This window comes from Triturus cristatus, chromosome 12 (genome assembly GCF_964204655.1).
Source record: "Triturus cristatus chromosome 12, aTriCri1.1, whole genome shotgun sequence".
NCBI classification, from domain to species: domain Eukaryota; kingdom Metazoa; phylum Chordata; class Amphibia; order Caudata; family Salamandridae; genus Triturus; species Triturus cristatus.
Genome location: NC_140595.1, coordinates 661,941,396 through 661,964,293, shown reverse-complemented (window position 1 = coordinate 661,964,293; position 22,898 = coordinate 661,941,396). Strand labels below are relative to the sequence as shown.

The 22,898-nt window shown below is 41.1% G+C and overlaps 24 non-coding genes across 24 annotated transcripts; 7 read left to right on the top strand and 17 right to left on the bottom strand.

Annotated features, from left to right (window-relative positions):
• Positions 1–564: 564 nt before the first annotated feature.
• Positions 565–636, bottom strand: TRNAT-UGU (transfer RNA threonine (anticodon UGU)). The gene has a single exon. It is a non-coding gene; the product is annotated as a tRNA-Thr (tRNA).
• Positions 637–1,225: 589 nt separating this feature from the next.
• Positions 1,226–1,307, bottom strand: TRNAS-GCU (transfer RNA serine (anticodon GCU)). Its single transcript has one exon. It is a non-coding gene; the product is annotated as a tRNA-Ser (tRNA).
• A 1,679-nt stretch (positions 1,308–2,986) lies between these two features.
• On the bottom strand, positions 2,987–3,058 carry TRNAT-UGU (transfer RNA threonine (anticodon UGU)). Its single transcript has one exon. It is a non-coding gene; the product is annotated as a tRNA-Thr (tRNA).
• Positions 3,059–3,647: 589 nt separating this feature from the next.
• On the bottom strand, positions 3,648–3,729 carry TRNAS-GCU (transfer RNA serine (anticodon GCU)). The gene has a single exon. It is a non-coding gene; the product is annotated as a tRNA-Ser (tRNA).
• A 412-nt stretch (positions 3,730–4,141) lies between these two features.
• TRNAI-UAU (transfer RNA isoleucine (anticodon UAU)) lies at positions 4,142–4,236 on the top strand. The gene is made up of 2 exons: positions 4,142–4,179; positions 4,201–4,236. It is a non-coding gene; the product is annotated as a tRNA-Ile (tRNA).
• Positions 4,237–5,410: 1,174 nt separating this feature from the next.
• TRNAS-UGA (transfer RNA serine (anticodon UGA)) lies at positions 5,411–5,482 on the bottom strand. The gene has a single exon. It is a non-coding gene; the product is annotated as a tRNA-Ser (tRNA).
• Positions 5,483–6,071: 589 nt separating this feature from the next.
• On the bottom strand, positions 6,072–6,153 carry TRNAS-GCU (transfer RNA serine (anticodon GCU)). The gene has a single exon. It is a non-coding gene; the product is annotated as a tRNA-Ser (tRNA).
• Positions 6,154–6,565: 412 nt separating this feature from the next.
• Positions 6,566–6,660, top strand: TRNAI-UAU (transfer RNA isoleucine (anticodon UAU)). The gene is made up of 2 exons: positions 6,566–6,603; positions 6,625–6,660. It is a non-coding gene; the product is annotated as a tRNA-Ile (tRNA).
• A 1,173-nt stretch (positions 6,661–7,833) lies between these two features.
• On the bottom strand, positions 7,834–7,905 carry TRNAS-UGA (transfer RNA serine (anticodon UGA)). Its single transcript has one exon. It is a non-coding gene; the product is annotated as a tRNA-Ser (tRNA).
• Positions 7,906–8,494: 589 nt separating this feature from the next.
• TRNAS-GCU (transfer RNA serine (anticodon GCU)) lies at positions 8,495–8,576 on the bottom strand. Its single transcript has one exon. It is a non-coding gene; the product is annotated as a tRNA-Ser (tRNA).
• Positions 8,577–8,988: 412 nt separating this feature from the next.
• Positions 8,989–9,083, top strand: TRNAI-UAU (transfer RNA isoleucine (anticodon UAU)). The gene is made up of 2 exons: positions 8,989–9,026; positions 9,048–9,083. It is a non-coding gene; the product is annotated as a tRNA-Ile (tRNA).
• Positions 9,084–10,257: 1,174 nt separating this feature from the next.
• TRNAT-UGU (transfer RNA threonine (anticodon UGU)) lies at positions 10,258–10,329 on the bottom strand. The gene has a single exon. It is a non-coding gene; the product is annotated as a tRNA-Thr (tRNA).
• A 1,083-nt stretch (positions 10,330–11,412) lies between these two features.
• On the top strand, positions 11,413–11,507 carry TRNAI-UAU (transfer RNA isoleucine (anticodon UAU)). Its single transcript has 2 exons — positions 11,413–11,450; positions 11,472–11,507. It is a non-coding gene; the product is annotated as a tRNA-Ile (tRNA).
• A 1,160-nt stretch (positions 11,508–12,667) lies between these two features.
• TRNAT-UGU (transfer RNA threonine (anticodon UGU)) lies at positions 12,668–12,739 on the bottom strand. Its single transcript has one exon. It is a non-coding gene; the product is annotated as a tRNA-Thr (tRNA).
• Positions 12,740–13,328: 589 nt separating this feature from the next.
• Positions 13,329–13,410, bottom strand: TRNAS-GCU (transfer RNA serine (anticodon GCU)). The gene has a single exon. It is a non-coding gene; the product is annotated as a tRNA-Ser (tRNA).
• A 1,679-nt stretch (positions 13,411–15,089) lies between these two features.
• Positions 15,090–15,161, bottom strand: TRNAT-UGU (transfer RNA threonine (anticodon UGU)). Its single transcript has one exon. It is a non-coding gene; the product is annotated as a tRNA-Thr (tRNA).
• A 589-nt stretch (positions 15,162–15,750) lies between these two features.
• Positions 15,751–15,832, bottom strand: TRNAS-GCU (transfer RNA serine (anticodon GCU)). Its single transcript has one exon. It is a non-coding gene; the product is annotated as a tRNA-Ser (tRNA).
• Positions 15,833–16,244: 412 nt separating this feature from the next.
• Positions 16,245–16,339, top strand: TRNAI-UAU (transfer RNA isoleucine (anticodon UAU)). The gene is made up of 2 exons: positions 16,245–16,282; positions 16,304–16,339. It is a non-coding gene; the product is annotated as a tRNA-Ile (tRNA).
• A 1,160-nt stretch (positions 16,340–17,499) lies between these two features.
• On the bottom strand, positions 17,500–17,571 carry TRNAS-UGA (transfer RNA serine (anticodon UGA)). The gene has a single exon. It is a non-coding gene; the product is annotated as a tRNA-Ser (tRNA).
• Positions 17,572–18,160: 589 nt separating this feature from the next.
• TRNAS-GCU (transfer RNA serine (anticodon GCU)) lies at positions 18,161–18,242 on the bottom strand. Its single transcript has one exon. It is a non-coding gene; the product is annotated as a tRNA-Ser (tRNA).
• Positions 18,243–18,654: 412 nt separating this feature from the next.
• On the top strand, positions 18,655–18,749 carry TRNAI-UAU (transfer RNA isoleucine (anticodon UAU)). Its single transcript has 2 exons — positions 18,655–18,692; positions 18,714–18,749. It is a non-coding gene; the product is annotated as a tRNA-Ile (tRNA).
• A 1,174-nt stretch (positions 18,750–19,923) lies between these two features.
• TRNAT-UGU (transfer RNA threonine (anticodon UGU)) lies at positions 19,924–19,995 on the bottom strand. The gene has a single exon. It is a non-coding gene; the product is annotated as a tRNA-Thr (tRNA).
• Positions 19,996–21,078: 1,083 nt separating this feature from the next.
• TRNAI-UAU (transfer RNA isoleucine (anticodon UAU)) lies at positions 21,079–21,173 on the top strand. The gene is made up of 2 exons: positions 21,079–21,116; positions 21,138–21,173. It is a non-coding gene; the product is annotated as a tRNA-Ile (tRNA).
• Positions 21,174–22,333: 1,160 nt separating this feature from the next.
• Positions 22,334–22,405, bottom strand: TRNAT-UGU (transfer RNA threonine (anticodon UGU)). Its single transcript has one exon. It is a non-coding gene; the product is annotated as a tRNA-Thr (tRNA).
• Positions 22,406–22,898: the final 493 nt, after the last annotated feature.

Here is a 22,898-nt window from a genome sequence, read left to right as displayed (position 1 = left end):
GGTTCACTTCTTCATTCAACCCACCCATCCAAGGTCACCAAATCTTTGAAGCAAGTCTGCCTATTCTCCCTTTCTCTCTATGTACAAGATACCTTGTATCATTTGAATGGACAGCAGGAGAGAAGGATATTTATGGTGAGTGGGGGTGGGGTTTTGAGGAGTAACCTCATTTGCCTAAGAGCCGGGGTATCTGGGAAAAAAAGTATTTTATGGGGGAAGACTTTCACATCTCCTTGGTGAAATTTGTAGGGCCTTATAACATCCTTTCTGTGGATGCAGATTCAGTCGGAACAGAGGTCCTAGTCCTCGCTCTGCCTTTCAAAGGAACTGTAAATATGCATGGCTTATTTGGCTTTGCCCGGCAGGGTGAGAATGGCGTTTGTCAGGCGTTCGTCAGGCGATCGGAAGGGGTGAGGCAATAATGTATAATTCAATGATCTTCATGATATTTTCTTGATAATATGAAAGCAGGAAAGGGAAGCTTGGCAATAAGCAATCCTAAAGCAAGGTGTGACTCCAGGGAAGAATGACTTGAAAACAACATACAGAAAGACTCATGTAAAAAGGCCCTGATGAGGCTTGAACTCATGACCCCTGGTTTACAAGACCAGTGCTCTGCCACTGAGCTACAAGGCCAGTCTGCACACAGGATGTAAATTGCAACATGTATTCTTACTGAGGTATGAATATATCTATGATTTTGAGACTCTGTATGGAAACGTAGTTGCATATGAATGTCCACGTGCGCGCACACATTGAAGACCATGCTTAAGGCACTTTTTTTGGAAGTATGAAAAACTACATTTTCATATGAGAAAATAAGAGTTTTCGCATTCAAGACCATACCGATAGCTCTAGATAGTATGTCTGCAATCAGTGACATATAGAGAACCCACTTATTAGAAGTGATCTGTCTCTGTGGGGCAGACATATGTTAACAGTCATTCATTTGAGACGGCCTAAACTTTAGGAGTAAGAGCTGCTTTCTTATCAATCTATTTATCCAAACTGGTTAATAAGCCAGGAGTGAGTGAAAGGCAATCCTCTGGAAACTCCATGAAAGATCTAATTTCTATTACGCACAAAATACTTCACTTTATTTGACATATTTGTTAAAATGGAACAGTCAGATGATCCCATCTAGCGGATCCTGGCTCTGTCTTGAAAGAGAGTGTAATTATACTACAAGAAATGCTGGCCATCAAAAGAGACTCTGATGGCTTTCCGACGAAGGTGGGATTCGAACCCACGCGTGCAGAGCACAATGGATTAGCAGTCCATCGCCTTAACCACTCGGCCACCTCGTCTGCCCTACAGCCCCATCTGAAACCTTGCTTCACAAAAGGTACTGAAGTGTCAATATACTGTACCTAAAAAAGAAAAAAACAGCTGAGGCAAGATCTCACATTCCACGTCTTCCCCCAATCAGGGACCTACATTTCATTTTTGGGAAATTCTTACTATGTGCTAATTACAAATATTCATAAGATTCCCCTAGACTTTGTCAGAACTGTCAAGATATAATTCTATGGGGTTTTGAATAGACAGAGCATATGTTATAGGTCAATTATAGAATCTATTCCGTTTGGACTGTATTTTTAATAGTCATGATAACATGCTAGCATGTGAGTCGATCTTGCACAGTGAATGATGGAGCAGTGTCTGTCATCTACTTGGTCAGCTGTAGATGGCTCACCTGGGGAGATGTGAAAAGAGAGAGCTCCAGTGGCGCAATCGGTTAGCGCGCGGTACTTATACAGCAGTACTTGCACTGAGCCATGCCGAGGTTGTGAGTTCGGGCCTCACCTGTAGCAGCCGTGTTGTTTTTCATAAACCATTTCACAAAAAGTAAAGTTTAAACTCAGAGTATGGACGGCCCTTGAGAGAGTCTTTACTTCTTATAGGATCTACGTGTCCTACTCCTCTGGGTGCCAAATATCACATATCCTCCGCGATGCTCAGTTTAAACATTCCATGATGTGCCATCTTGCATTTCATGCAAACACCACATCAGTGCATTTAAAAATACATTTGTAGAATAATAAATATGATGAAAACAGTGTTCTCACATGATAACCATAAACTGAAGAGCTGCAAAAAATGCTGTATCAGCTACTTACAATAAAAGGTGACTCGAAAAAACTAGCAAAAGAAGAGCATCATCATATTAAAGGTTCTATTCACCATCTTGAGTTGCACCATAGCAGCTTATGGTGCTTTTCTGCTCAGAGTGTGCTTCCAATCCCACATTCATTTTTAATTTCTTTGCAGTTTAAAAACCAACAATTACTGCTCGAAGTTCACTTTTCAAAACCATTCAACCTATTAAATGTATTTCTCTAACCTATGAATGTGGTCCATGTTCACTTTTCCTCATCTTCATCTCGATACTCCTTTGCCAGAAACCAGGTTCACTTCTTCATTTAACCCACCCATCCAAGGTCACCAAATCTTTGAAGCAAGTCTGCCTATTCTCCCTTTCTCTCTATGTACAAGATACCTTGTATCATTTGAATGGACAGCAGGAGAGAAGGATATTTATGGTGAGTGGGGGTGGGGTTTTGAGGAGTAACCTCATTTGCCTAAGAGCCGGGGTATCTGGGAAAAAAAGTATTTTATGGGGGAAGACTTTCACATCTCCTTGGTGAAATTTGTAGGGCCTTATAACATCCTTTCTGTGGATGCAGATTCAGTCGGAACAGAGGTCCTAGTCCTCGCTCTGCCTTTCAAAGGAACTGTAAATATGCATGGCTTATTTGGCTTTGCCCGGCAGGGCTTGCCCGGCAGGGTGAGAATGGCGTTCGTCAGGCGTTCGTCAGGCGATCGGAAGGGGTGATGCAATAATTTATAATTCAATGATCTTCATGATATTTTCTTGATAATATGAAAGCAGGAAAGGGAAGCTTGGCAATAAGCAATCCTAAAGCAAGGTGTGACTCCAGGGAAGAATGACTTGAAAACAACATACAGAAAGACTCATGTAAAAAGGCCCTGATGAGGCTTGAACTCATGACCCCTGGTTTACAAGACCAGTGCTCTGCCACTGAGCTACAAGGCCAGTCTGCACGCAGGATGTAAATTGCAACATGTATTCTTACTGAGGTATGAATATATCTATGATTTTGAGACTCTGTATGGAAACGTAGTTGCATATGAATGTCCACGTGCGCGCACACATTGAAGACCATGCTTAAGGCACTTTTTTTGGAAGTATGAAAAACTACATTTTCATATGAGAAAATAAGAGTTTTCGCATTCAAGACCATACCGATAGCTCTAGTTAGTATGTCTGCAATCAGTGACATATAGAGAACCCACTTATTAGAAGTGATCTGTCTCTGTGGGGCAGACATATGTTAACAGTCATTCATTTGAGACGGCCTAAACTTTAGGAGTAAGAGCTGCTTTCTTATCAATCTATTTATCCAAACTGGTTAATAAGCCAGGAGTGAGTGAAAGGCAATCCTCTGGAAACTCCATGAAAGATCTAATTTCTATTACGCACAAAATACTTCACTTTATTTGACATATTTGTTAAAATGGAACAGTCAGATGATCCCATCTAGCGGATCCTGGCTCTGTCTTGAAAGAGAGTGTAATTATACTACAAGAAATGCTGGCCATCAAAAGAGACTCTGATGGCTTTCCGACGAAGGTGGGATTCGAACCCACGCGTGCAGAGCACAATGGATTAGCAGTCCATCGCCTTAACCACTCGGCCACCTCGTCTGCCCTACAGCCCCATCTGAAACCTTGCTTCACAAAAGGTACTGAAGTGTCAATATACTGTACCTAAAAAAGAAAAAAACAGCTGAGGCAAGATCTCACATTCCACGTCTTCCCCCAATCAGGGACCTACATTTCATTTTTGGGAAATTCTTACTATGTGCTAATTACAAATATTCATAAGATTCCCCTAGACTTTGTCAGAACTGTCAAGATATAATTCTATGGGGTTTTGAATAGACAGAGCATATGTTATAGGACAATTATAGAATCTATTCCGTTTGGACTGTATTTTTAATAGTCATGATAACATGCTAGCATGTGAGTCGATCTTGCACAGTGAATGATGGAGCAGTGTCTGTCATCTACTTGGTCAGCTGTAGATGGCTCACCTGGGGAGATGTGAAAAGAGAGAGCTCCAGTGGCGCAATCGGTTAGCGCGCGGTACTTATACAGCAGTACTTGCACTGAGCCATGCCGAGGTTGTGAGTTCGAGCCTCACCTGGAGCAGCCGTGTTGTTTTTCATAAACCATTTCACAAAAAGTAAAGTTTAAACTCAGAGTATGGACGGCCCTTGCTAGAGAGTCTTTACTTCTTATAGGATCTACGTGTCCTACTCCTCTGGGTGCCAAATATCACATATCCTCCGCGATGCTCAGTTTAAACATTCCATGATGTGCCATCTTGCATTTCATGCAAACACCACATCAGTGCATTTAAAAATACATTTGTAGAATAATAAATATGATGAAAACAGTGTTCTCACATGATAACCATAAACTGAAGAGCTGCAAAAAATGCTGTATCAGCTACTTATAATAAAAGGTGACTCGAAAAAACTAGCAAAAGAAGAGCATCATCATATTAAAGGTTCTATTCACCATCTTGAGTTGCACCATAGCAGCTTATGGTGCTTTTCTGCTCAGAGTGTGCCTCCAATCCCACATTCATTTTTAATTTCTTTGCAGTTTAAAAACCAACAATTACTGCTCGAAGTTCACTTTTCAAAACCATTCAACCTATTAAATGTATTTCTCTAACCTATGAATGTGGTCCATGTTCACTTTTCCTCATCTTCATCTCGATACTCCTTTCCCAGAAACCAGGTTCACTTCTTCATTCAACCCACCCATCCAAGATCACCAAATCTTTGAAGCAAGTCTGCCTATTCTCCCTTTCTCTCTATGTACAAGATACCTTGTATCATTTGAATGGACAGCAGGAGAGAAGGATATTTATGGTGAGTGGGGGTGGGGTTTTGAGGAGTAACCTCATTTGCCTAAGAGCCGGGGTATCTGGGAAAAAAAGTATTTTATGGGGGAAGACTTTCACATCTCCTTGGTGAAATTTGTAGGGCCTTATAACATCCTTTCTGTGGATGCAGATTCAGTCGGAACAGAGGTCCTAGTCCTCGCTCTGTCTTTCAAAGGAACTGTAAATATGCATGGCTTATTTGGCTTTGCCCGGCAGGGCTTGCCCGGCAGGGTGAGAATAGCGTTTGTCAGGCGTTCGTCAGGCGATCGGAAGGGGTGATGCAATAATTTATAATTCAATGATCTTCATGATATTTTCTTGATAATATGAAAGCAGGAAAGGGAAGCTTGGCAATAAGCAATCCTAAAGCAAGGTGTGACTCCAGGGAAGAATGACTTGAAAACAACATACAGAAAGACTCATGTAAAAAGGCCCTGATGAGGCTTGAACTCATGACCCCTGGTTTTCAAGACCAGTGCTCTGCCACTGAGCTACAAGGCCAGTCTGCACGCAATATGTAAATTGCAACATGTATTCTTACTGAGGTATGAATATATCTATGATTTTGAGACTCTGTATGGAAACGTAGTTGCATATGAATGTCCACGTGCGCGCAAACATTGAAGACCATGCTTAAGGCACTTTTTTTGGAAGTATGAAAAACTACATTTTCATATGAGAAAATAAGAGTTTTCGCATTCAAGACCATACCGATAGCTCTAGTTAGTATGTCTGTAATCAGTGACATATAGAGAACCCACTTATTAGAAGTGATCTGTCTCTGTGGGGCAGACATATGTTAACAGTCATTCATTTGAGACGGCCTAAACTTTAGGAGTAAGAGCTGCTTTCTTATCAATCTATTTATCCAAACTGGTTAATAAGCCAGGAGTGAGTGAAAGGCAATCCTCTGGAAACTCCATGAAAGATCTAATTTCTATTACGCACAAAATACTTCACTTTATTTGACATATTTGTTAAAATGGAACAGTCAGATGATCCCATCTAGCGGATCCTGGCTCTGTCTTGAAAGAGAGTGTAATTATACTACAAGAAATGCTGGCCATCAAAAGAGACTCTGATGGCTTTCCGACGAAGGTGGGATTCGAACCCACGCGTGCAGAGCACAATGGATTAGCAGTCCATCGCCTTAACCACTCGGCCACCTCGTCTGCCCTACAGCCCCATCTGAAACCTTGCTTCACAAAAGGTACTGAAGTGTCAATATACTGTACCTAAAAAAGAAAAAAACAGCTGAGGCAAGATCTCACATTCCACGTCTTCCCCCAATCAGGGACCTACATTTCATTTTTGGGAAATTCTTACTATGTGCTAATTACAAATATTCATAAGATTCCCCTAGACTTTGTCAGAACTGTCAAGATATAATTCTATGGGGTTTTGAATAGACAGAGCATATGTTATAGGACAATTATAGAATCTATTCCGTTTGGACTGTATTTTTAATAGTCATGATAACATGCTAGCATGTGAGTCGATCTTGCACAGTGAATGATGGAGCAGTGTCTGTCATCTACTTGGTCAGCTGTAGATGGCTCACCTGGGGAGATGTGAAAAGAGAGAGCTCCAGTGGCGCAATCGGTTAGCGCGCGGTACTTATACAGCAGTACTTGCACTGAGCCATGCCGAGGTTGTGAGTTCGAGCCTCACCTGGAGCAGCCGTGTTGTTTTTCATAAACCATTTCACAAAAAGTAAAGTTTAAACTCAGAGTATGGACGGCCCTTGCTAGAGAGTCTTTACTTCTTATAGGATCTACGTGTCCTACTCCTCTGGGTGCCAAATATCACATATCCTCCGCGATGCTCAGTTTAAACATTCCATGATGTGCCATCTTGCATTTCATGCAAACACCACATCAGTGCATTTAAAAATACATTTGTAGAATAATAAATATGATGAAAACAGTGTTCTCACATGATAACCATAAACTGAAGAGCTGCAAAAAATGCTGTATCAGCTACTTACAATAAAAGGTGACTCGAAAAAACTAGCAAAAGAAGAGCATCATCATATTAAAGGTTCTATTCACCATCTTGAGTTGCACCATAGCAGCTTATGGTGCCTTTCTGTTCAGAGTGTGCCTCCAATCCCACATTCATTTTTAATTTCTTTGCAGTTTAAAAACCAACAATTACTGCTCGAAGTTCACTTTTCAAAACCATTCAACCTATTAAATGTATTTCTCTAACCTATGAATGTGGTCCATGTTCACTTTTCCTCATCTTCATCTCGATACTCCTTTCCCAGAAACCAGGTTCACTTCTTCATTCAACCCACCCATCCAAGGTCACCAATCTTTGAAGCAAGTCTGCCTATTCTCCCTTTCTCTCTATGTACAAGATACCTTGTATCATTTGAATGGACAGCAGGAGAGAAGGATATTTATGGTGAGTGGGGGTGGGGTTTTGAGGAGTAACCTCATTTGCCTAAGAGCCGGGGTATCTGGGAAAAAAAGTATTTTATGGGGGAAGACTTTCACATCTCCTTGGTGAAATTTGTAGGGCCTTATAACATCCTTTCTGTGGATGCAGATTCAGTCGGAACAGAGGTCCTAGTCCTCGCTCTGCCTTTCAAAGGAACTGTAAATTTGCATGGCTTATTTGGCTTTGCCCGGCAGGGCTTGCCCGGCAGGGTGAGAATGGCGTTTGTCAGGCGTTCGTCAGGCGATCGGAAGGGGTGATGCAATAATTTATAATTCAATGATCTTCATGATATTTTCTTGATAATATGAAAGCAGGAAAGGGAAGCTTGGCAATAAGCAATCCTAAAGCAAGGTGTGACTCCAGGGAAGAATGACTTGAAAACAACATACAGAAAGACTCATGTAAAAAGGCCCTGATGAGACTTGAACTCATGACCCCTGGTTTTCAAGACCAGTGCTCTGCCACTGAGCTACAAGGCCAGTCTGCACGCAGGATGTAAATTGCAACATGTATTCTTACTGAGGTATGAATATATCTATGATTTTGAGACTCTGTATGGAAACGTAGTTGCATATGAATGTCCACGTGCGCGCACACATTGAAGACCATGCTTAAGGCACTTTTTTTGGAAGTATGAAAAACTACATTTTCATATGAGAAAATAAGAGTTTTCGCATTCAAGACCATACCGATAGCTCTAGTTAGTATGTCTGTAATCAGTGACATATAGAGAACCCACTTATTAGAAGTGATCTGTCTCTGTGGGGCAGACATATGTTAACAGTCATTCATTTGAGACGGCCTAAACTTTAGGAGTAAGAGCTGCTTTCTTATCAATCTATTTATCCAAACTGGTTAATAAGCCAGGAGTGAGTGAAAGGCAATCCTCTGGAAACTCCATGAAAGATCTAATTTCTATTACGCACAAAATACTTCACTTTATTTGACATATTTGTTAAAATGGAACAGTCAGATGATCCCATCTAGCGGATCCTGGCTCTGTCTTGAAAGAGAGTGTAATTATACTACAAGAAATGCTGGCCATCAAAAGAGACTCTGATGGCTTTCCGACGAAGGTGGGATTTGAACCCACGCGTGCAGAGCACAATGGATTAGCAGTCCATCGCCTTAACCACTCGGCCACCTCGTCTGCCCTACAGCCCCATCTGAAACCTTGTTTCACAAAAGGTACTGAAGTGTCAATATACTGTACCTAAAAAAGAAAAAAACAGCTGAGGCAAGATCTCACATTCCACGTCTTCCCCCAATCAGGGACCTACATTTCATTTTTGGGAAATTCTTACTATGTGCTAATTACAAATATTCATAAGATTCCCCTAGACTTTGTCAGAACTGTCAAGATATAATTCTATGGGGTTTTGAATAGACAGAGCATATGTTATAGGACAATTATAGAATCTATTCCGTTTGGACTGTATTTTTAATAGTCATGATAACATGCTAGCATGTGAGTCGATCTTGCACAGTGAATGATGGAGCAGTGTCTGTCATCTACTTGGTCAGCTGTAGATGGCTCACCTGGGGAGATGTGCAAAGAGAGAGCTCCAGTGGCGCAATCGGTTAGCGCGCGGTACTTATACAGCAGTACTTGCACTGAGCCATGCCGAGGTTGTGAGTTCGAGCCTCACCTGGAGCAGCCGTGTTGTTTTTCATAAACCATTTCACAAAAAGTAAAGTTTAAACTCAGAGTATGGACGGCCCTTGCTAGAGAGTCTTTACTTCTTATAGGATCTACGTGTCCTACTCCTCTGGGTGCCAAATATCACATATCCTCCGCGATGCTCAGTTTAAACATTCCATGATGTGCCATCTTGCATTTCATGCAAACACCACATCAGTGCATTTAAAAATACATTTGTAGAATAATAAATATGATGAAAACTGTGTTCTCACATGATAACCATAAACTGAAGAGCTGCAAAAAATGCTGTATCAGCTACTTACAATAAAAGGTGACTCGAAAAAACTAGCAAAAGAAGAGCATCATCATATTAAAGGTTCTATTCACCATCTTGAGTTGCACCATAGCAGCTTATGGTGCCTTTCTGTTCAGAGTGTGCCTCCAATCCCACATTCATTTTTAATTTCTTTGCAGTTTAAAAACCAACAATTACTGCTCGAAGTTCACTTTTCAAAACCATTCAACCTATTAAATGTATTTCTCTAACCTATGAATGTGGTCCATGTTCACTTTTCCTCATCTTCATCTCGATACTCCTTTCCCAGAAACCAGGTTCACTTCTTCATTCAACCCACCCATCCAAAGTCACCAAATCTTTGAAGCAAGTCTGCCTATTCTCCCTTTCTCTCTATGTACAAGATACCTTGTATCATTTGAATGGACAGCAGGAGAGAAGGATATTTATGGTGAGTGGGGGTGGGGTTTTGAGGAGTAACCTCATTTGCCTAAGAGCCGGGGTATCTGGGAAAAAAAGTATTTTATGGGGGAAGACTTTCACATCTCCTTGGTGAAATTTGTAGGGCCTTATAACATCCTTTCTGTGGATGCAGATTCAGTCGGAACAGAGGTCCTAGTCCTCGCTCTGCCTTTCAAAGGAACTGTAAATATGCATGGCTTATTTGGCTTTGCCCGGCAGGGCTTGCCCGGCAGGGTGAGAATGGCGTTTGTCAGGCGTTCGTCAGGCGATCGGAAGGGGTGAGGCAATAATTTATAATTCAATGATCTTCATGATATTTTCTTGATAATATGAAAGCAGGAAAGGGAAGCTTGGCAATAAGCAATCCTAAAGCAAGGTGTGACTCCAGGGAAGAATGACTTGAAAACAACATACAGAAAGAGTCATGTAAAAAGGCCCTGATGAGGCTTGAACTCATGACCCCTGGTTTACAAGACCAGTGCTCTGCCACTGAGCTACAAGGCCAGTCTGCACGCAGGATGTAAATTGCAACATGTATTCTTACTGAGGTATGAATATATCTATGATTTTGAGACTCTGTATGGAAACGTAGTTGCATATGAATGTCCACGTGCGCGCACACATTGAAGACCATGCTTAAGGCACTTTTTTTGGAAGTATGAAAAACTACATTTTCATATGAGAAAATAAGAGTTTTCGCATTCAAGACCATACCGATAGCTCTAGTTAGTATGTCTGCAATCAGTGACATATAGAGAACCCACTTATTAGAAGTGATCTGTCTCTGTGGGGCAGACATATGTTAACAGTCATTCATTTGAGACTGCCTAAACTTTAGGAGTAAGAGCTGCTTTCTTATCAATCTATTTATCCAAACTGGTTCATAAGCCAGGAGTGAGTGAAAGGCAATCCTCTGGAAACTCCATGAAAGATCTAATTTCTATTACGCACAAAATACTTCACTTTATTTGACATATTTGTTAATATGGAACAGTCAGATGATCCCATCTAGCGGATCCTGGCTCTGTCTTGAAAGAGAGTGTAATTATACTACAAGAAATGCTGGCCATCAAAAGAGACTCTGATGGCTTTCCGACGAAGGTGGGATTCGAACCCACGCATGCAGAGCACAATGGATTAGCAGTCCATCGCCTTAACCACTCGGCCACCTCGTCTGCCCTACAGCCCCATCTGAAACCTTGCTTCACAAAAGGTACTGAAGTGTCAATATACTGTACCTAAAAAAGAAAAAAACAGCTGAGGCAAGATCTCACATTCCACGTCTTCCCCCAATCAGGGACCTACATTTCATTTTTGAGAAATTCTTACTATGTGCTAATTACAAATATTCATAAGATTCCCCTAGACTTTGTCAGAACTGTCAAGATATAATTCTATGGGGTTTTGAATAGACAGAGCATATGTTATAGGACAATTATAGAATCTATTCCGTTTGGACTGTATTTTTAATAGTCATGATAACATGCTAGCATGTGAGTCGATCTTGCACAGTGAATGATGGAGCAGTGTCTGTCATCTACTTGGTCAGCTGTAGATGGCTCACCTGGGGAGATGTGAAAAGAGAGAGCTCCAGTGGCGCAATCGGTTAGCGCGCGGTACTTATACAGCAGTACTTGCACTGAGCCATGCCGAGGTTGTGAGTTCGAGCCTCACCTGGAGCAGCCGTGTTGTTTTTCATAAACCATTTCACAAAAAGTAAAGTTTAAACTCAGAGTATGGACGGCCCTTGCTAGAGAGTCTTTACTTCTTATAGGATCTACGTGTCCTACTCCTCTGGGTGCCAAATATCACATATCCTCCGCGATGCTCAGTTTAAACATTCCATGATGTGCCATCTTGCATTTCATGCAAACACCACATCAGTGCATTTAAAAATACATTTGTAGAATAATAAATATGATGAAAACTGTGTTCTCACATGATAACCATAAACTGAAGAGCTGCAAAAAATGCTGTATCAGCTACTTACAATAAAAGGTGACTCGAAAAAACTAGCAAAAGAAGAGCATCATCATATTAAAGGTTCTATTCACCATCTTGAGTTGCACCATAGCAGCTTATGGTGCTTTTCTGTTCAGAGTGTGCCTCCAATCCCACATTCATTTTTAATTTCTTTGCAGTTTAAAAACCAACAATTACTGCTCGAAGTTCACTTTTCAAAACCATTCAACCTATTAAATGTATTTCTCTAACCTATGAATGTGGTCCATGTTCACTTTTCCTCATCTTCATCTCGATACTCCTTTCCCAGAAACCAGGTTCACTTCTTCATTCAACCCACCCATCCAAAGTCACCAAATCTTTGAAGCAAGTCTGCCTATTCTCCCTTTCTCTCTATGTACAAGATACCTTGTATCATTTGAATGGACAGCAGGAGAGAAGGATATTTATGGTGAGTGGGGGTGGGGTTTTGAGGAGTAACCTCATTTGCCTAAGAGCCGGGGTATCTGGGAAAAAAAGTATTTTATGGGGGAAGACTTTCACATCTCCTTGGTGAAATTTGTAGGGCCTTATAACATCCTTTCTGTGGATGCAGATTCAGTCGGAACAGAGGTCCTAGTCCTCGCTCTGCCTTTCAAAGGAACTGTAAATATGCATGGCTTATTTGGCTTTGCCCGGCAGGGTGAGAATGGCGTTTGTCAGGCGTTCGTCAGGCGATCGGAAGGGGTGAGGCAATAATGTATAATTCAATGATCTTCATGATATTTTCTTGATAATATGAAAGCAGGAAAGGGAAGCTTGGCAATAAGCAATCCTAAAGCAAGGTGTGACTCCAGGGAAGAATGACTTGAAAACAACATACAGAAAGACTCATGTAAAAAGGCCCTGATGAGGCTTGAACTCATGACCCCTGGTTTACAAGACCAGTGCTCTGCCACTGAGCTACAAGGCCAGTCTGCACACAGGATGTAAATTGCAACATGTATTCTTACTGAGGTATGAATATATCTATGATTTTGAGACTCTGTATGGAAACGTAGTTGCATATGAATGTCCACGTGCGCGCACACATTGAAGACCATGCTTAAGGCACTTTTTTTGGAAGTATGAAAAACTACATTTTCATATGAGAAAATAAGAGTTTTCGCATTCAAGACCATACCGATAGCTCTAGATAGTATGTCTGCAATCAGTGACATATAGAGAACCCACTTATCAGAAGTGATCTGTCTCTGTGGGGCAGACATATGTTAACAGTCATTCATTTGAGACGGCCTAAACTTTAGGAGTAAGAGCTGCTTTCTTATCAATCTATGTATCCAAACTGGTTAATAAGCCAGGAGTGAGTGAAAGGCAATCCTCTGGAAACTCCATGAAAGATCTAATTTCTATTACGCACAAAATACTTCACTTTATTTGACATATTTGTTAAAATGGAACAGTCAGATGATCCCATCTAGCGGATCCTGGCTCTGTCTTGAAAGAGAGTGTAATTATACTACAAGAAATGCTGGCCATCAAAAGAGACTCTGATGGCTTTCCGACGAAGGTGGGATTCGAACCCACGCGTGCAGAGCACAATGGATTAGCAGTCCATCGCCTTAACCACTCGGCCACCTCGTCTGCCCTACAGCCCCATCTGAAACCTTGCTTCACAAAAGGTACTGAAGTGTCAATATACTGTACCTAAAAAAGAAAAAAACAGCTGAGGCAAGATCTCACATTCCACGTCTTCCCCCAATCAGGGACCTACATTTCATTTTTGGGAAATTCTTACTATGTGCTAATTGCAAATATTCATAAGATTCCCCTAGACTTTGTCAGAACTGTCAAGATATAATTCTATGGGGTTTTGAATAGACAGAGCATATGTTATAGGACAATTATAGAATCTATTCCGTTTGGACTGTATTTTTAATAGTCATGATAACATGCTAGCATGTGAGTCGATCTTGCACAGTGAATGATGGAGCAGTGTCTGTCATCTACTTGGTCAGCTGTAGATGGCTCACCTGGGGAGATGTGAAAAGAGAGAGCTCCAGTCGCGCAATCGGTTAGCGCGCGGTACTTATACAGCAGTACTTGCACTGAGCCATGCCGAGGTTGTGAGTTCGAGCCTCACCTGTAGCAGCCGTGTTGTTTTTCATAAACCATTTCACAAAAAGTAAACTTTAAACTCAGAGTATGGACGGCCCTTGAGAGAGTCTTTACTTCTTATAGGATCTACGTGTCCTACTCCTCTGGGTGCCAAATATCACATATCCTCCGCGATGCTCAGTTTAAACATTCCATGATGTGCCATCTTGCATTTCATGCAAACACCACATCAGTGCATTTAAAAATACATTTGTAGAATAATAAATATGATGAAAACAGTGTTCTCACATGATAACCATAAACTGAAGAGCTGCAAAAAATGCTGTATCAGCTACTTACAATAAAAGGTGACTCGAAAAAACTAGCAAAAGAAGAGCATCATCATATTAAAGGTTCTATTCACCATCTTGAGTTGCACCATAGCAGCTTATGGTGCTTTTCTGCTCAGAGTGTGCCTCCAATCCCACATTCATTTTTAATTTCTTTGCAGTTTAAAAACCAACAATTACTGCTCGAAGTTCACTTTTCAAAACCATTCAACCTATTAAATGTATTTCTCTAACCTATGAATGTGGTCCATGTTCACTTTTCCTCATCTTCATCTCGATACTCCTTTGCCAGAAACCAGGTTCACTTCTTCATTCAACCCACCCATCCAAGGTCACCAAATCTTTGAAGCAAGTCTGCCTATTCTCCCTTTCTCTCTATGTACAAGATACCTTGTATCATTTGAATGGACAGCAGGAGAGAAGGATATTTATGGTGAGTGGGGGTGGGGTTTTGAGGAGTAACCTCATTTGCCTAAGAGCCGGGGTATCTGGGAAAAAAAGTATTTTATGGGGGAAGACTTTCACATCTCCTTGGTGAAATTTGTAGGGCCTTATAACATCCTTTCTGTGGATGCAGATTCAGTCGGAACAGAGGTCCTAGTCCTCGCTCTGCCTTTCAAAGGAACTGTAAATATGCATGGCTTATTTGGCTTTGCCCGGCAGGGCTTGCCCGGCAGGGTGAGAATGGCGTTCGTCAGGCGTTCGTCAGGCGATCGGAAGGGGTGATGCAATAATTTATAATTCAATGATCTTCATGATATTTTCTTGATAATATGAAAGCAGGAAAGGGAAGCTTGGCAATAAGCAATCCTAAAGCAAGGTGTGACTCCAGGGAAGAATGACTTGAAAACAACATACAGAAAGACTCATGTAAAAAGGCCCTGATGAGGCTTGAACTCATGACCCCTGGTTTACAAGACCAGTGCTCTGCCACTGAGCTACAAGGCCAGTCTGCACGCAGGATGTAAATTGCAACATGTATTCTTACTGAGGTATGAATATATCTATGATTTTGAGACTCTGTATGGAAACGTAGTTGCATATGAATGTCCACGTGCGCGCACACATTGAAGACCATGCTTAAGGCACTTTTTTTGGAAGTATGAAAAACTACATTTTCATATGAGAAAATAAGAGTTTTCGCATTCAAGACCATACCGATAGCTCTAGTTAGTATGTCTGCAATCAGTGACATATAGAGAACCCACTTATTAGAAGTGATCTGTCTCTGTGGGGCAGACATATGTTAACAGTCATTCATTTGAGACGGCCTAAACTTTAGGAGTAAGAGCTGCTTTCTTATCAATCTATTTATCCAAACTGGTTAATAAGCCAGGAGTGAGTGAAAGGCAATCCTCTGGAAACTCCATGAAAGATCTAATTTCTATTACGCACAAAATACTTCACTTTATTTGACATATTTGTTAAAATGGAACAGTCAGATGATCCCATCTAGCGGATCCTGGCTCTGTCTTGAAAGAGAGTGTAATTATACTACAAGAAATGCTGGCCATCAAAAGAGACTCTGATGGCTTTCCGACGAAGGTGGGATTCGAACCCACGCGTGCAGAGCACAATGGATTAGCAGTCCATCGCCTTAACCACTCGGCCACCTCGTCTGCCCTACAGCCCCATCTGAAACCTTGCTTCACAAAAGGTACTGAAGTGTCAATATACTGTACCTAAAAAAGAAAAAAACAGCTGAGGCAAGATCTCACATTCCACGTCTTCCCCCAATCAGGGACCTACATTTCATTTTTGGGAAATTCTTACTATGTGCTAATTACAAATATTCATAAGATTCCCCTAGACTTTGTCAGAACTGTCAAGATATAATTCTATGGGGTTTTGAATAGACAGAGCATATGTTATAGGACAATTATAGAATCTATTCCGTTTGGACTGTATTTTTAATAGTCATGATAACATGCTAGCATGTGAGTCGATCTTGCACAGTGAATGATGGAGCAGTGTCTGTCATCTACTTGGTCAGCTGTAGATGGCTCACCTGGGGAGATGTGAAAAGAGAGAGCTCCAGTGGCGCAATCGGTTAGCGCGCGGTACTTATACAGCAGTACTTGCACTGAGCCATGCCGAGGTTGTGAGTTCGAGCCTCACCTGGAGCAGCCGTGTTGTTTTTCATAAACCATTTCACAAAAAGTAAAGTTTAAACTCAGAGTATGGACGGCCCTTGCTAGAGAGTCTTTACTTCTTATAGGATCTACGTGTCCTACTCCTCTGGGTGCCAAATATCACATATCCTCCGCGATGCTCAGTTTAAACATTCCATGATGTGCCATCTTGCATTTCATGCAAACACCACATCAGTGCATTTAAAAATACATTTGTAGAATAATAAATATGATGAAAACAGTGTTCTCACATGATAACCATAAACTGAAGAGCTGCAAAAAATGCTGTATCAGCTACTTATAATAAAAGGTGACTCGAAAAAACTAGCAAAAGAAGAGCATCATCATATTAAAGGTTCTATTCACCATCTTGAGTTGCACCATAGCAGCTTATGGTGCTTTTCTGCTCAGAGTGTGCCTCCAATCCCACATTCATTTTTAATTTCTTTGCAGTTTAAAAACCAACAATTACTGCTCGAAGTTCACTTTTCAAAACCATTTAACCTATTAAATGTATTTCTCTAACCTATGAATGTGGTCCATGTTCACTTTTCCTCATCTTCATCTCGATACTCCTTTCCCAGAAACCAGGTTCACTTCTTCATTCAACCCACCCATCCAAAGTCACCAAATCTTTGAAGCAAGTCTGCCTATTCTCCCTTTCTCTCTATGTACAAGATACCTTGTATCATTTGAATGGACAGCAGGAGAGAAGGATATTTATGGTGAGTGGGGGTGGGGTTTTGAGGAGTAACCTCATTTGCCTAAGAGCCGGGGTATCTGGGAAAAAAAGTATTTTATGGGGGAAGACTTTCACATCTCCTTGGTGAAATTTGTAGGGCCTTATAACATCCTTTCTGTGGATGCAGATTCAGTCGGAACAGAGGTCCTAGTCCTCGCTCTGCCTTTCAAAGGAACTGTAAATATGCATGGCTTATTTGGCTTTGCCCGGCAGGGTGAGAATGGCGTTTGTCAGGCGTTCGTCAGGCGATCGGAAGGGGTGAGGCAATAATTTATAATTCAATGATCTTCATGATATTTTCTTGATAATATGAAAGCAGGAAAGGGAAGCTTGGCAATAAGCAATCCTAAAGCAAGGTGTGACTCCAGGGAAGAATGACTTGAAAACAACATACAGAAAGACTCATGTAAAAAGGCCCTGATGAGGCTTGAACTCATGACCCCTGGTTTTCAAGACCAGTGCTCTGCCACTGAGCTACAAGGCCAGTCTGCACGCAATATGTAAATTGCAACATGTATTCTTACTGAGGTATGAATATATCTATGATTTTGAGACTCTGTATGGAAACGTAGTTGCATATGAATGTCCACGTGCGCGCACACATTGAAGACCATGCTTAAGGCACTTTTTTTGGAAGTATGAAAAACTACATTTTCATATGAGAAAATAAGAGTTTTCGCATTCAAGACCATACCGATAGCTCTAGTTAGTATGTCTGTAATCAGTGACATATAGAGAACCCACTTATTAGAAGTGATCTGTCTCTGTGGGGCAGACATATGTTAACAGTCATTCATTTGAGACGGCCTAAACTTTAGGAGTAAGAGCTGCTTTCTTATCAATCTATTTATCCAAACTGGTTAATAAGCCAGGAGTGAGTGAAAGGCAATCCTCTGGAAACTCCATGAAAGATCTAATTTCTATTACGCACAAAATACTTCACTTTATTTGACATATTTGTTAAAATGGAACAGTCAGATGATCCCATCTAGCGGATCCTGGCTCTGTCTTGAAAGAGAGTGTAATTATACTACAAGAAATGCTGGCCATCAAAAGAGACTCTGATGGCTTTCCGACGAAGGTGGGATTCGAACCCACGCGTGCAGAGCACAATGGATTAGCAGTCCATCGCCTTAACCACTCGGCCACCTCGTCTGCCCTACAGCCCCATCTGAAACCTTGCTTCACAAAAGGTACTGAAGTGTCAATATACTGTACCTAAAAAAGAAAAAAACAGCTGAGGCAAGATCTCACATTCCACGTCTTCCCCCAATCAGGGACCTACATTTCATTTTTGGGAAATTCTTACTATGTGCTAATTACAAATATTCATAAGATTCCCCTAGACTTTGTCAGAACTGTCAAGATATAATTCTATGGGGTTTTGAATAGACAGAGCATATGTTATAGGACAATTATAGAATCTATTCCGTTTGGACTGTATTTTTAATAGTCATGATAACATGCTAGCATGTGAGTCGATCTTGCACAGTGAATGATGGAGCAGTGTCTGTCATCTACTTGGTCAGCTGTAGATGGCTCACCTGGGGAGATGTGAAAAGAGAGAGCTCCAGTGGCGCAATCGGTTAGCGCGCGGTACTTATACAGCAGTACTTGCACTGAGCCATGCCGAGGTTGTGAGTTCGAGCCTCACCTGGAGCAGCCGTGTTGTTTTTCATAAACCATTTCACAAAAAGTAAAGTTTAAACTCAGAGTATGGACGGCCCTTGCTAGAGAGTCTTTACTTCTTATAGGATCTACGTGTCCTACTCCTCTGGGTGCCAAATATCACATATCCTCCGCGATGCTCAGTTTAAACATTCCATGATGTGCCATCTTGCATTTCATGCAAACACCACATCAGTGCATTTAAAAATACATTTGTAGAATAATAAATATGATGAAAACTGTGTTCTCACATGATAACCATAAACTGAAGAGCTGCAAAAAATGCTGTATCAGCTACTTACAATAAAAGGTGACTCGAAAAAACTAGCAAAAGAAGAGCATCATCATATTAAAGGTTCTATTCACCATCTTGAGTTGCACCATAGCAGCTTATGGTGCCTTTCTGTTCAGAGTGTGCCTCCAATCCCACATTCATTTTTAATTTCTTTGCAGTTTAAAAACCAACAATTACTGCTCGAAGTTCACTTTTCAAAACCATTCAACCTATTAAATGTATTTCTCTAACCTATGAATGTGGTCCATGTTCACTTTTCCTCATCTTCATCTCGATACTCCTTTCCCAGAAACCAGGTTCACTTCTTCATTCAACCCACCCATCCAAAGTCACCAAATCTTTGAAGCAAGTCTGCCTATTCTCCCTTTCTCTCTATGTACAAGATACCTTGTATCATTTGAATGGACAGCAGGAGAGAAGGATATTTATGGTGAGTGGGGGTGGGGTTTTGAGGAGTAACCTCATTTGCCTAAGAGCCGGGGTATCTGGGAAAAAAAGTATTTTATGGGGGAAGACTTTCACATCTCCTTGGTGAAATTTGTAGGGCCTTATAACATCCTTTCTGTGGATGCAGATTCAGTCGGAACAGAGGTCCTAGTCCTCGCTCTGCCTTTCAAAGGAACTGTAAATATGCATGGCTTATTTGGCTTTGCCCGGCAGGGCTTGCCCGGCAGGGTGAGAATGGCGTTTGTCAGGCGTTCGTCAGGCGATCGGAAGGGGTGAGGCAATAATTTATAATTCAATGATCTTCATGATATTTTCTTGATAATATGAAAGCAGGAAAGGGAAGCTTGGCAATAAGCAATCCTAAAGCAAGGTGTGACTCCAGGGAAGAATGACTTGAAAACAACATACAGAAAGAGTCATGTAAAAAGGCCCTGATGAGGCTTGAACTCATGACCCCTGGTTTACAAGACCAGTGCTCTGCCACTGAGCTACAAGGCCAGTCTGCACGCAGGATGTAAATTGCAACATGTATTCTTACTGAGGTATGAATATATCTATGATTTTGAGACTCTGTATGGAAACGTAGTTGCATATGAATGTCCACGTGCGCGCACACATTGAAGACCATGCTTAAGGCACTTTTTTTGGAAGTATGAAAAACTACATTTTCATATGAGAAAATAAGAGTTTTCGCATTCAAGACCATACCGATAGCTCTAGTTAGTATGTCTGCAATCAGTGACATATAGAGAACCCACTTATTAGAAGTGATCTGTCTCTGTGGGGCAGACATATGTTAACAGTCATTCATTTGAGACTGCCTAAACTTTAGGAGTAAGAGCTGCTTTCTTATCAATCTATTTATCCAAACTGGTTCATAAGCCAGGAGTGAGTGAAAGGCAATCCTCTGGAAACTCCATGAAAGATCTAATTTCTATTACGCACAAAATACTTCACTTTATTTGACATATTTGTTAATATGGAACAGTCAGATGATCCCATCTAGCGGATCCTGGCTCTGTCTTGAAAGAGAGTGTAATTATACTACAAGAAATGCTGGCCATCAAAAGAGACTCTGATGGCTTTCCGACGAAGGTGGGATTCGAACCCACGCATGCAGAGCACAATGGATTAGCAGTCCATCGCCTTAACCACTCGGCCACCTCGTCTGCCCTACAGCCCCATCTGAAACCTTGCTTCACAAAAGGTACTGAAGTGTCAATATACTGTACCTAAAAAAGAAAAAAACAGCTGAGGCAAGATCTCACATTCCACGTCTTCCCCCAATCAGGGACCTACATTTCATTTTTGAGAAATTCTTACTATGTGCTAATTACAAATATTCATAAGATTCCCCTAGACTTTGTCAGAACTGTCAAGATATAATTCTATGGGGTTTTGAATAGACAGAGCATATGTTATAGGACAATTATAGAATCTATTCCGTTTGGACTGTATTTTTAATAGTCATGATAACATGCTAGCATGTGAGTCGATCTTGCACAGTGAATGATGGAGCAGTGTCTGTCATCTACTTGGTCAGCTGTAGATGGCTCACCTGGGGAGATGTGAAAAGAGAGAGCTCCAGTGGCGCAATCGGTTAGCGCGCGGTACTTATACAGCAGTACTTGCACTGAGCCATGCCGAGGTTGTGAGTTCGAGCCTCACCTGGAGCAGCCGTGTTGTTTTTCATAAACCATTTCACAAAAAGTAAAGTTTAAACTCAGAGTATGGACGGCCCTTGCTAGAGAGTCTTTACTTCTTATAGGATCTACGTGTCCTACTCCTCTGGGTGCCAAATATCACATATCCTCCGCGATGCTCAGTTTAAACATTCCATGATGTGCCATCTTGCATTTCATGCAAACACCACATCAGTGCATTTAAAAATACATTTGTAGAATAATAAATATGATGAAAACTGTGTTCTCACATGATAACCATAAACTGAAGAGCTGCAAAAAATGCTGTATCAGCTACTTACAATAAAAGGTGACTCGAAAAAACTAGCAAAAGAAGAGCATCATCATATTAAAGGTTCTATTCACCATCTTGAGTTGCACCATAGCAGCTTATGGTGCTTTTCTGTTCAGAGTGTGCCTCCAATCCCACATTCATTTTTAATTTCTTTGCAGTTTAAAAACCAACAATTACTGCTCGAAGTTCACTTTTCAAAACCATTCAACCTATTAAATGTATTTCTCTAACCTATGAATGTGGTCCATGTTCACTTTTCCTCATCTTCATCTCGATACTCCTTTCCCAGAAACCAGGTTCACTTCTTCATTCAACCCACCCATCCAAAGTCACCAAATCTTTGAAGCAAGTCTGCCTATTCTCCCTTTCTCTCTATGTACAAGATACCTTGTATCATTTGAATGGACAGCAGGAGAGAAGGATATTTATGGTGAGTGGGGGTGGGGTTTTGAGGAGTAACCTCATTTGCCTAAGAGCCGGGGTATCTGGGAAAAAAAGTATTTTATGGGGGAAGACTTTCACATCTCCTTGGTGAAATTTGTAGGGCCTTATAACATCCTTTCTGTGGATGCAGATTCAGTCGGAACAGAGGTCCTAGTCCTCGCTCTGCCTTTCAAAGGAACTGTAAATATGCATGGCTTATTTGGCTTTGCCCGGCAGGGTGAGAATGGCGTTTGTCAGGCGTTCGTCAGGCGATCGGAAGGGGTGAGGCAATAATGTATAATTCAATGATCTTCATGATATTTTCTTGATAATATGAAAGCAGGAAAGGGAAGCTTGGCAATAAGCAATCCTAAAGCAAGGTGTGACTCCAGGGAAGAATGACTTGAAAACAACATACAGAAAGACTCATGTAAAAAGGCCCTGATGAGGCTTGAACTCATGACCCCTGGTTTACAAGACCAGTGCTCTGCCACTGAGCTACAAGGCCAGTCTGCACACAGGATGTAAATTGCAACATGTATTCTTACTGAGGTATGAATATATCTATGATTTTGAGACTCTGTATGGAAACGTAGTTGCATATGAATGTCCACGTGCGCGCACACATTGAAGACCATGCTTAAGGCACTTTTTTTGGAAGTATGAAAAACTACATTTTCATATGAGAAAATAAGAGTTTTCGCATTCAAGACCATACCGATAGCTCTAGATAGTATGTCTGCAATCAGTGACATATAGAGAACCCACTTATCAGAAGTGATCTGTCTCTGTGGGGCAGACATATGTTAACAGTCATTCATTTGAGACGGCCTAAACTTTAGGAGTAAGAGCTGCTTTCTTATCAATCTATTTATCCAAACTGGTTAATAAGCCAGGAGTGAGTGAAAGGCAATCCTCTGGAAACTCCATGAAAGATCTAATTTCTATTACGCACAAAATACTTCACTTTATTTGACATATTTGTTAAAATGGAACAGTCA